We start from the raw sequence: 11163 nt of genomic DNA, 5'->3' as shown, positions 1-11163 counted from the left end.
ATACAGGATTTATATAGCGCCAACAGTTTGCGCAGCGCTGTACAATATAAGGAAGACATTACAATCACAATACAATTCAAGACAAGATGGTAAGGAGGGCCGTGCCCATGAGGGCTTACAATCTAAAAGGGAGGGGCAAGTCATACATGAGGAGGTAGCTGTGTGGGGATGAATTGTTTGAGAACGTGATGGTTGAATGGTCAGGTTGAGGTGGGATAGGCTTCCCTGAAGAGATGAGTCTTAAGGGATCGCCTGAAAGGCAGTCAGAATGGGAGATAGATGGAGAGGTTGGGCTAAAGAATTGCAGAGGATGGGAGAGACACTAGAGAAGTCCTGGAGGCGAGCATGGGAGGAGTTGACGAGGGAGCTGGAAAGCAGAAGGTCTTTGGAAGAGCGGAGGGGACGGTTAGGGTAATACTTTGAGACCAGGTTGGAGATATAGCCGGGGGCGGAGTTGTGAATGGTTTTGTAAGTCATTGTTAATATTTTCAATTTTATCATTTTGGGCTATTGGAAGCCAGTGGAGGGATTGGCAGAGGGGGGCATGGGATGCAACCCAGTGGAGGGATTGGCAGAGGGGGGTGGCAGCTACTAAGCAGTTGGTGAGGTGGAGAAGTCTGGTAGAATCATTCATGACACACTGGAGGGGGGGATGGTCTGTGTAGGCCAACAAGGAAGTAGTTGCAATAGTCCAGGCAAGAGACAACAAGGGAGGGACTTATCAGGTTGACATAACGGCCCGGCAATTAGTGAGGTCAGGAGAGGCAGCTTTGATATTTCCTTCTTGTTTTTTGAGCTTTACCGTTCTTAAGAAGAGTTTCTCATATCCCACAACAAGGCCCAATCACCCGTGTGGACTTCCCAGGCCTACATGATGGTGTCATTTATGTGTTTTTAGCCATGTGTGTCCTCCGATGCCTGGCAAGCATGACTTTCCTTGCAAAAAACTTCCCGCACACAAGGCAGGAAACCGGCTTCTCCACTTTGTGAGTCTTCTCATGTGCAGCAAGGTCCGATTTGCGTGCAAAGCTTTTCCCGCACTGAGGGCACGCAAATGGCTTATCTCCCGTGTGAAATCTCAGATGCACCCCGAGGTGACACTTGCGTACAAAACCTTTCCCGCACTCCGGACAGGAATACGGCTTCTCCCCCGTGTGGTATCTCTGATGCACAACCAGTTCCGACTTACGCACAAAACTTTTCCCACACTCGGAGCAGGGATGGAGCTTCTCGCCCGTGTGAAATCTTAGGTGCCTGACAAGATAAGTCCTCAGTAAAAAACTTTTCCCGCACACAGAACAAGTATGGGACTCCCCTAAGTGACGTCTCTGATGTTCCACCAGGTTGCCTTTAAAGGAGAAACTCTTTCCGCACTCAGAGCAAGAGAAAGGTTTCTCTCCGGTGTGAACTCTCTGGTGGTCAACCAACTGAGCTTTCGATAAATAGCCCTTCCCGCACACGGAGCACGGGTAGGGCTTCTCCGCCATATGGTATCTCATATGGGCGTTAAGACGCGATTTCAGACAAAACCATTTCCCGCAGTCGGGACAGGAGTATAAATGATCCTCTTCGTATCCAGCGTTGGATTCCTCGGCATTAGAGGGATCTGGTGATCTGGCCGCAAGGTTGTCCCTCTGTGGATCTTGTGTATCACCTTCACTTCTGGTTTGAGTCTTTGGAGATGAGTTTTGTTGATCTTCTGAGGACACCTTGAGGCTTTCGTCTGGAAGAAATGATATAAAAGATATCATCGGAGATGAAAGGTTGACTCAGGCCAACTTAGACCCAACAGACCCTATGACCAAGTCGGCCTTCTCCTACAGTGGCCTTCTAAACTGGTCATGTGGTCCTCTTGGGTGCTCCACTATCATTCAATGCCAATCAACTGAACCAATAACCAATCCATATACATCATCAATGTGGTCCGTGTTCATTACCCACCTGAGAAGGCTTCAGTAGGAGTGTCCTCCTCTTTAATTGTCACCTCCACCGTATCCTTCTCTGTTGGCTGCTGATCACCCCCCACATTCTGCTCTTCTTCCTCTTTGACCTCAACTTTAATAATAAACTGTTCTTCACCCTAAACCCACAAAATGATGGAAAAAAACATCTGTAAACGTGAAAAATGAAAGCGGCGAGTCAATTTTTTTTTTGACCAAGACGTTGACCTCATAATGGTGCGCATAGGTGTGGTCTTCCTGTGCCGAATCCCGGGAATACAGAGGACGGGGACATCTCTCTGGTGGGTTCCTCTTACTGGATCCATCTGTAGGAAACACACACACTGACTGAATACATTGTTTCTATGTGTGTATCAGATGATGGGGGATGTAGGCGGAGCCTCCGTACTGCTCTCTCCTCTTACCCGGTGATGTGAGGGGCGGGGCATTCTCCATCACCACGTCCTTGTAGAGATCCCGGTGTCCTTCTAGATACTCCCACTCCTCCATGGAGAGATAGACAGAGACATCCTGACACCTTATAGGAACCTGACACACACAATGATACCGTCACCACCCAGACACGCCCCTTGTCTGTTCCTGGATCATGTCCCAGAATCCCCGGCACCGCTCACCTCTCCCGTCACCACCCAGACACACCCCTTGTCTGTTCCTGGATCATGTCCCAGAATCCCCGGCACCGCTCACCCCTCCCGTCACCACCCAGACACGCCCCTTGTCTGTTCCTGGACCGGGCTCACCTCTCCTGTCAGCAGCTCCATCATCTTCTTGGTGACTTCCAGAATCTTCTTCTCAATGTCTCTCTTAAGCATCAAGGAGCGAGGTGGAGGCACGGTGAAGGTTAGTTGGTCCTCATCCTTCGAAGGAAGAAAACTCTGCACAGAAAGAGTGATGTCATGTGACCTCCCAGAATCCTCCTCACCCCTCTGGTCAGGTCTGTGTGTTATGAATAGAGATCAGAGTGATGTCATGTGACCTCCCAGAACCCTCCTCACCTCTCCGGTCAGCAGGTAGATGATCTCCAGGGTGAGGTTTAGTATCCTCTCGGTCATGTGACTCCGGTCCTCCTCCATCCTCCTTGAGGTGGTCATGCGATCTATACCCAACGTTCCTCTCTGTAGATGGATGACAAGCTTAAAATTGGTAACACACCCCAAATTTTATTTCTTCGTTATACCGGGAACATACCCAAATATATATTTATACATCCCTACACTGGCAACATACCCCCAGTATTTAGCTCCTCCCTTGCCATTCGGAGAACATACCCCCAGGACTTCTATCCAATAGGGTAACTCAAGATGAGAGCTTGTGAAGTCACCCTGTTCTATTTACATAATCTCCATCCCTTGGTGCCGTAAAGTCCTGGTCATGTGTTAGTTGTCCGAGTTACGTGGCTGAAGGTGTGAATTGTTGACTTCTCCCGGTGGGTGGTGATGGTAGAACAGCATTACATGTGGATGACAGATGGAGTGAGTAGAAGACCTCCACCACTGTCCAGGGATGATGTTCCAGCTTGAAGTAGATGGCCTCCTTCACACCTCTAGTGATCCGGTTGTCCTCTCGTTCATTGTGGCTCCGTGAAAGTTGGACTACGTCTTGAGATCGTCTTGACCCCTCCCATCGTGGTCGTTGATCTTGGACAACCAACATTTGCAAGAGAAGTCCAGATAAACGTGACAGACTACCACTATCTACACCACGTCCTGGACACGTGAGAACCTGTCATGTCATGAAGAAGGGAGGACGCCTCTCTCATAGGGAAAGGTGAACATTGGGTTGGACCTTTTCCCCACCTAAGAACCAGGAGGTTTTGCCGATGTTTGGGGTCAATATCCGTCGTTGTAAAAATTGTGTCGCAATTACAATTGTGAAAATTTTTGTAAATTTTTCCCCTAATTAAATCCTCAAACCAAATATACGGATTCTGTATGTTGTCATCTTCCGAATAAATGTCCCACCAAAGAATGTGTAGGATGTGTACAAAAGTTTAAAGGTATTTCCCCCCAAAAAAGGAAACTTCTAAAGATAAAAATTCCCTCAATGGGGTCCACATACATACGTACATATACACACATCACTTGTTATTACCTCCTCTGCTGCCAGTTCCAGCAATGTCTCCTCTCTACTTCTTCCCAACTCACCCTAAACTTCCTATTTATATGCGACATCACTTCCTGTCTGTTTTCCATAGACTTCCTGTCCTGGTATAAGTGAGATCACCACCTGGTGGAGCTCAGAGGAACTGTAGCCGGAGAAAAGTTTTTTTTTTTGTGTGCCTTTCCCACACATTTAATATGAATTCCTGTCCTGTTCCAAACGTTTATGATTTTGGGCCTTGGTGTTGCGTTATAAAATGAATTATAGATAGTCTGTATTGGCACTGGCAGGCCAGGACACTTTTGGAGTGTCCTGAAGGGCAGCGCATGACAGGAGGTAATGCACAGGCCGCTATTAATGCCTACTTGTCTGTGCTAACATTGATTTATAATGTCTTCATTAAAAATGTTGGATAGCGTACCAAAGTACCCTCGGTCTTGGTGTATTTATCCCACTCCGGGAGGCTGCAGCTAAACTTCTTGAGAACTCATGGGAAATTATACCAAATTTGTTGTTGGTCTTTACTTTTTAGGAATAAATTGCCTGATGCATAAAACTTTCACCCACGAGTTCTGAGAGAGCTGAGGTTAATTACGACTAGTCTAACTGGGTTAGAAAGTCCTATCAGGTGGGCACGAGTTCACAAAAACAAAGTTGTGGTAAGAATGCTCACCTTCTTGAGTGAGGATTTTACCAAAATTTCTTGTTGGTCTTTACTTTTTAGGAATAAATTGCCTGAGGCATACAACTCACCCACGAGTTCTTAGAGAGCTGAGGTTAGTGATGACTAACTGCGTTAGAAAGTCTATCAGGTGGGCACGAGTTCACAAAAACAAAGTTGTGGTAGGAATGCAGCCAATGACAGATTCAGAAGGGTCATAGATGACCTCAGGTATAAGGAAAGACTAAACCAGGGGTGGGCAACCCTAGAGAAGTGAAGGTCTACTTGAACACTATGGAAGAGTTTACAGGTCACCGGGGTGCAGAGCACTTTAAAGGAGATAACTAAGCGTGGCCCCATTAAAAAGTAGGGGAGTACGTAGACTATAACCAGGGTTGACCACACCCCACTCAGGTTGCCCCACACCTCCTTCCCAATACACTCAACCCTATAACACCTTTCTTCCCTCCAGCTAATTCACTTTACAGCTCATTCTGGTTACGCAGGAAGTGGTTGCCATAAATTGATTTCAGTCCACGTGGAACGTTCAGGAGGCTTTACTTGAAGAAAACCTCGTCCCAAGATTATCAGAAAGTGAACTATTGCACGCCCTTATTATCCCTAAAGGGGACAACTAAATGGTGGGCCCGAGAAGAAGATTCATGTTTAATGAATGAACTAAAAGACACTAGTTCCAGTTTGGATCCCTCTACTTCCGCATAAGAAGTATCCTCAAATAGGTGAATTCCACCCCAAGAAAGGGAAAGATCCCCCAGATGTGGGCTTTTAACATCCAAACAACGTAGGAGATCCCAGTCCATGGTCTCCAAAAGTGCGAACACTATAGACTGGTGAGGGTCTCTTCGAACCCCAACAACATTTCGGCCAAGGATGTGGAGACCACCTTTGGCATCATAAGCTGGGAATGTGCAGCATAGTTTTCTTCCATTCCTCTACATAAGAAAGCCAACAAGGTGAAGGTCCCTTTCTGTAGAGAAACCATGCAGCACATTCCCAGCTTATGATGGCAAAGGTGGTCTCAAAATCCATGGCCGAAATGTCTTGGGGTACAGAAAGGGGACCTTCACCTTCACAGATATTTCGGCCATGAAGGTGGAGACCACCTTTGGCATCATAAGATGGGAATGTCCTGCATGGTTTTCCTCCCTCCTCTACATAGCGCAACCAAAAAGGAGAAGGTCCCCTTTCTGTACCCCATAACATTTTAGCCAAGGATTTTGAGACCACCTTTGCCATCATAAGCTGGGAATGTCCTGCATGGTTTTCCTCTACATAAGCCACCCAACAGGATGAAGGTCCATTACTGTACCCCATAACATTTCGGCCTTGGATGTGAAGACCACCACCTTTGCCATCATAAGCTGGGATTGTGCTCCATGGTTTCTCTCCAGGCACCTGACAAGGTGAAGGTCCCCTTTCTGTACCCCAAGACATTTCAGCCATGGATGTGGAGACCACCTTTGGCATCATAAGATGGGAATGTCCTGCGTGGGTTTCCTCCATTCCTCTACATAGGGCACCCAACAAGGTGAAGGTCCCTTTTTTGTACCCCCAAGACATTTCGGCCATGGAAGTGGAGACCACCTTTGGCATCATAAGCTGGGATTGTGCTCTATGGTTTCTCCCCATAAGGCACCCTACAAGGTGAAGGTCCCCTTTCTGTACACCAAGACATTTCAGCCATGGATGTGGAGACCACCTTTGGCATCATAAGATGGGAATGTCCTGCGTGGGTTTCCTCCATTCCTCTACATAGGGCACCCAAGATGAAGGTCCCTTTTTTGTACCCCCAAGACATTTCGGCAATGGAAGTGGAGACCACCTTTGGCATCATAAGCATGGGATTGTGCTCTATGGTTTCTCCCCACAAGGCACCCAACAAGGTGAAGGTCCCCTTTCTGTACCCCAAGACATTTCGGCCATGAATGTGGAGACCACCTTTGGCATCATAAGCTGGGAATGTCCTGCATGGTTTTCCTCTACATAAGCCACCCAACAGGATGAAGGTCCATTACTGTACCCCATAACATTTCGGCCTTGGATGTGAAGACCACCACCTTTGCCATCATAAGCTGGGAATGTGCTCCATGGTTTCTCCCCATAAGGCACCCAACAAGGTGAAGGTCCCCTTTCTGTACCCCAAGACATTTCAGCCATGGATGTGGAGACCACCTTTGGCATCATAAGCTAGGAATGTGCTGCATGGTTTTCCTCTACATAAGGCACCCAACAAGGTGCCCTCAACCTAAACTAATTCACGTTCATCCGTATATAGAACCAGAAGAAACACAAAGAGGAACCAACAAAGAAAGTTCTTCAAAATACAATATTTTTATTCAGATCATACCATGTCCTCCATACAGACACCAAGGAAGGTGGGAGCTTTCAATACTATAACCGGGCTTCATCTTGAGAGTAAGAGTACATTGCGCAAAATTGATCACCTGACCCTAGAAATCAGACATCCCTCCCTCAGAACATGAATAGGGCTTCTCACTGCCCTGAGATCCTTCATGCGCATGAAGACGTGATTCAGTGATTGGAGGTTTCTTAGGATTAGGCCTTGCAATATGAGGTTCCTCTGGATTATTCATCACCATATGAGGTTCCTCAGGATTATTCCACATCATAGAAGGTTCCTCAGGATTATGCCTCACAATAGGTTCTTCAGGATTATGCCTCACATTATAAGGTACTTCAGGATTAGGCCTCCACGTATGAGGTTCCTCATGATTATTCCACATCATATAAGGTTCATCAGGGTTATGCCTCACAAAATGACGTTCCTCTGGAGTATTCCACATCATATGAGGTTCCTCAGGATTATTTCACATCATATGAGGTTCTTCAGGATTATGCCTCACATTATGAGGTTCCTCAGGATTATTCCACATCAAATGAGGTTCCTCAGGAATATTCCACATCATATGAGGTTCCTCAGGGTTATCCCTCACAATAGGAGGATCTTTAGGATTAGGTCTCACAAAATTAGGTTCTTCGGGATTATGCCTCCCAGTATAAAGTTCCACAGAAATATGCCTCACAATAGGAGGTTCCTCTGGATTAAGCCTCACAGTTGGAGGTTCTTCAGGATTATGCCTCACAGTTGGAGGTTCTTCAGGATTATGCCTCACAGTAGGAGGTTCCTCTGGATTATGCCTCACATGTCAAGTGAAGGGAAAAAGGATATGAAGTCCAAAAATTGCCCCACATATAATGTCTATCTGATTTATACTTCATCTACTACCGTTTCCCATCCCCCCCTCATCTTTCATCTCAACTATACGGTACCTAAGAGTTACTGAAGCCCATCCCCGGGCTAACCAAAAGTCTACCCTTGTAGTGGGGCTGCCTCCGCACTGCATTGGTTAAGTGCTCGTTTATGTCTAGGGTCTGGAGTAAAGCATATTTTCTTACCTGATCCCCGCTCCCTTGGTGGTCGGCTCTCTCCTCTTCTCCCTCAGGCTGGTGGACCTTCCCTCATTGTCCTCACGTCTAATGAAAGTCTATGGAACCTTCAATAGATGTGATGACCTCAGTAGTCCTTAGACCTCTGGAGTGAAGAGGAGGAGAGCCTGCGGGGACCGGTCTATCAGCCCAGAAGGAGCTGGCGAGAAGGGGGGGATCAGTTAAGTAAATTGTCTTTACTTCAACCCACAGACATAAACGAGCACTTAACCCTTATAGTGCCACTGCAGAGGTAGTTCTCTTGGTTGCCCGAAGATGGTATTTACAGTTGGAACACCGTGTCAATATAATGACCCACATTAGGTTCCTTTTACTTCTCTATGCCTGACTCTTCAGACCTCCCAGAAGCGACTCCTCACTGATTGACATTTCACTGGGTGGTTTATGTGCCAACCAGCATATTGTAGTCCTTCCACGACACTTCAAAATGCAAATATTTTCATGGACCTTGAACACATCTCATTGTCAAATCTGTAAAGATTCCCACTAAAACATTTTCCTAGCACAGCTCTGTGCCTGTGTGAGATCTATGGTGCCTGATAAGGTTGTCTTTCCGTTGAAAGCATTTCCCGCACATAGAGCAGGAGTACGGCTTCTCGTCCGTATGGGTTCTCTGATGCAAGACGAGGCTTGATTTGTATACAAAACCTTTCCCGAACTCAGGACATGAATAAGGCCTCTCGCCCGTGTGAGATCTCTGATGTTCGGTGAGGTGGCAAGGCCTTTTAAAAAATTTCCCGCACTGTGAACAGGAATACGGCCTCTCACCTGTGTGGGTCTTTTCATGCAAAGAAAGTTCTGATTTTTGGACGAATCCTCTCCAGCACTCAGGGCAGGAATGCGGCTTGTAACCCAAGTGATGTTTTTGATGCTTCGTAAGAGCCGATTTATGCTTGAAACTTTTCCCGCACTCGGAACATGAACACGACTTGTCACCCCGGTGAGATTTTTGATGTCTGCTAAGATCCGATTTCTGTATAAACCCTTTGCCACACTCGGGGCAGGAATGTGGTTTGTCCCCCGTGTGAAGTTTTTGATGCATAATCCAGGCTGATTTGTGTTTGAAGCCTTTCCCGCACTCGGAACACGAATAAGGCCTCTCCCCGCGGTGAGAATTTTGATGTCTGACAAGATCGGATTTCTGCAGAAAACTCTTCTCACACTCGGAACACGCATGGGACTTTAGTCCCGTGTGAATTTTCTGGTGTCTGACAAGATCACATCTATATGAAAAATTCTTTCCGCACTCGCTGCAATGAAAAGGTTTCTGATTGTGGAGAACTCTCTGGTGTTCAGCTAACTGTGTTTTAAATAAAAACAAATTACCGCACTCAGGACATGAATAGGACTTCTCACGGCCCTGAGGTCCTTCATGTGCATGAAGACTTGGTTCAACGATGGGAGGTTCCTCAGGATTATTCCACATCATATGAAGTCCCTCTGGGTTATTCCTCACCATATGAGGTTCCTCTGGGTTATTCCACATCATATGAGGTTCCTCAGTATCGTAGAGATCTCTTGATCCATCCACATTCTGAAGTCTTGCATAGACCTTTGAGGTAGATAGGTCTACGCTAAAACAATCTTGTGTGAGGTCCTCATCTTCCACTTTACAGTTAGGAGATGTGGAAAGGAGTTCCTCTGAGGTTTTGATGTGGTGTCCATCTACTGAAAAAATATAAAAGAAGAAGTCCATCACTAGGAGATACAAATTATGGTTCTTTTAAAGTAAGATTTGTTACGGGCCAGGAAAATTGGCTTCCCATCTAAATTTTGAACCAGTAGGTCCATTAGTCCACTCCACCATCATGTGAAGGTCCACAGAACCTCCTACCAGTTCCCTCCCGCACCCACACATGGACTGAATACATTGTTTCTATGTGTGTATTAGATGATGGGGGATGTAGACGGAGCCTCCGTACTGCTCTCTCCTCTTACCCGGTGATGTGAGGGGCGGGGCATTCTCCATCACCACGTCCTTGTAGAGATCCCGGTGTCCTTCTAGATACTCCCACTCCTCCATGGAGAGATAGACAGAGACATCCTGACACCTTATAGGAACCTGACACACACAATGATACAGTCACCATCCAGACACATCCCTTGTCTGTTCCTGGATCATGTCCCAGAATTCCCGGCACCGCTCACCTCTCCCGTCACCACCCAGACACGCCCCTTGTCTGTTCCTGGATCATGTCCCAGAATTCCCGGCACCGCTCACCTCTCCCGTCACCACCCAGACACGCCCCTTGTCTGTTCCTGGATCATGTCCCAGAATTCCCGGCACCGCTCACCTCTCCCGTCACCACCCAGACACGCCCCTTGTCTGTTCCTGGATCATGTCCCAGAATTCCCGGCACCGCTCACCTCTCCCGTCACCACCCAGACACGCCCCTTGTCTGTTCCTGGATCATGTCCCAGAATTCCCGGCACCGCTCACCTCTCCCGTCACCACCCAGACACGCCCCTTGTCTGTTCCTGGATCATGTCCCAGAATTCCCGGCACCGCTCACCTCTCCCGTCACCACCCAGACACGCCCCTTGTCTGTTCCTGGATCATGTCCCAGAATTCCCGGCACCGCTCACCTCTCCCGTCACCACCCAGACACGCCCCTTGTCTGTTCCTGGATCATGTCCCAGAATTCCCGGCACCGCTCACCTCTCCCGTCACCACCCAGACACGCCCCTTGTCTGTTCCTGGATCATGTCCCAGAATTCCCGGCGCCGCTCACCTCTCCCGTCAGCAGATCCATCATCTTCTTGGTGACGTCTAGAACCTTCTGCATGTTGGGTCTCTCGGGTTTTAGGGAGTCACATGGGGGCACTGTGATGGTCGCATGGTCACCAGACTTCAGAAGAGGAAAACTCTGAAAGAACAAGGATATTACGTGACCTCCCAGAATCCTCCTCACCTCTCCGGTCAGGTCAGGGGGTTATCAATAAAGATCAGGG

At 47.6% G+C, this 11163-nt stretch overlaps 1 protein-coding gene and 2 long non-coding RNA genes across 3 annotated transcripts in view; 2 read left to right on the top strand and 1 right to left on the bottom strand.

Annotated features, from left to right (window-relative positions):
- Nucleotides 1–9965, bottom strand: part of LOC108800982 — a 13678-nt gene extending 3713 nt beyond the window's left edge. Inside the window, exon 1 of the long non-coding RNA XR_001942128.1 lies at nt 9954–9965. This is a non-coding gene — a long non-coding RNA (uncharacterized LOC108800982). The remainder of the gene's footprint in view (nt 1–9953) is intronic.
- LOC108800983 overlaps nt 1–11082 on the top strand; it is a 14515-nt gene extending 3433 nt beyond the window's left edge. Inside the window, exon 3 of the long non-coding RNA XR_001942130.1 lies at nt 11060–11082. This is a non-coding gene — a long non-coding RNA (uncharacterized LOC108800983). The remainder of the gene's footprint in view (nt 1–11059) is intronic.
- The window catches only part of LOC108800981 (oocyte zinc finger protein XlCOF6-like), a 92530-nt gene that overhangs the window by 63600 nt on the left and 17767 nt on the right, over nt 1–11163 (top strand). The window lies entirely within an intron of this gene.

This window comes from Nanorana parkeri, unplaced genomic scaffold (assembly GCF_000935625.1).
Source record: "Nanorana parkeri isolate BGI_ZX_2015 unplaced genomic scaffold, ASM93562v1 scaffold2187, whole genome shotgun sequence".
NCBI classification, from domain to species: domain Eukaryota; kingdom Metazoa; phylum Chordata; class Amphibia; order Anura; family Dicroglossidae; genus Nanorana; species Nanorana parkeri.
The sequence above is the reverse complement of the archived record's forward strand: the minus strand, read 5'-3'. Positions and strand labels throughout refer to the sequence as shown.